We start from the raw sequence: 696 nt of genomic DNA on the forward strand, positions 1-696 counted from the left end.
AATAGTAATAATAATACGCAAAATACATATCCTACGCAAAATATTCTATGTAATCCCAAGGTTTAAAACATCCTTTTTTTTTTTAAATCTATGTATTAGACATTCACTAGTACAACACCAAAAAAACCCCAAATATATGGCACACTAGGCATAACAACAACGTGAACTTCCAACCTGTTGTCTCTTGAGGTCTCTGGGTGAGACTTGGAGCCTACTTGTACAGACATAAAGCAAAAGTCAAACATAGAATAATAATAATAATAATAATAATTTCTACTACAGGCACAAGGCCTGAACTGATTTTTGTGGGGGTCAGGCGATTCGATTGACCTCAGTATGTAACTGCTACTTAATTTATCGAGTCCTAAAGGAAGAATAATAATAATAATTCGATGAACAAATCTCTACCGCTGAAATACACACTAATACCGAAGAGAAACTGTACGAATCCCCAAATGACACACCTGACCAAAATGGAAAAGTGTTTGTCGTTCAAATGTTATGGAAGCACTCCGTCGGTTACGACGACGAGGGTTCCGGTTGATCCGAATCAACGGAACAGCCTGCTCGTGAAATTAACGTGTAAGTGGCTGAGCACTCCACAGACATGTGTACCCTTAACGTAGTTCTCGGGGATATTCAGCGTGACACAGAGAGTGACAAGGCCGGCCCTTTGAAATACAGGTACAACAGAAA

Source organism: Octopus sinensis, linkage group LG11, assembly GCF_006345805.1.
Source record: "Octopus sinensis linkage group LG11, ASM634580v1, whole genome shotgun sequence".
NCBI classification, from domain to species: Eukaryota; Metazoa; Mollusca; class Cephalopoda; order Octopoda; family Octopodidae; genus Octopus; species Octopus sinensis.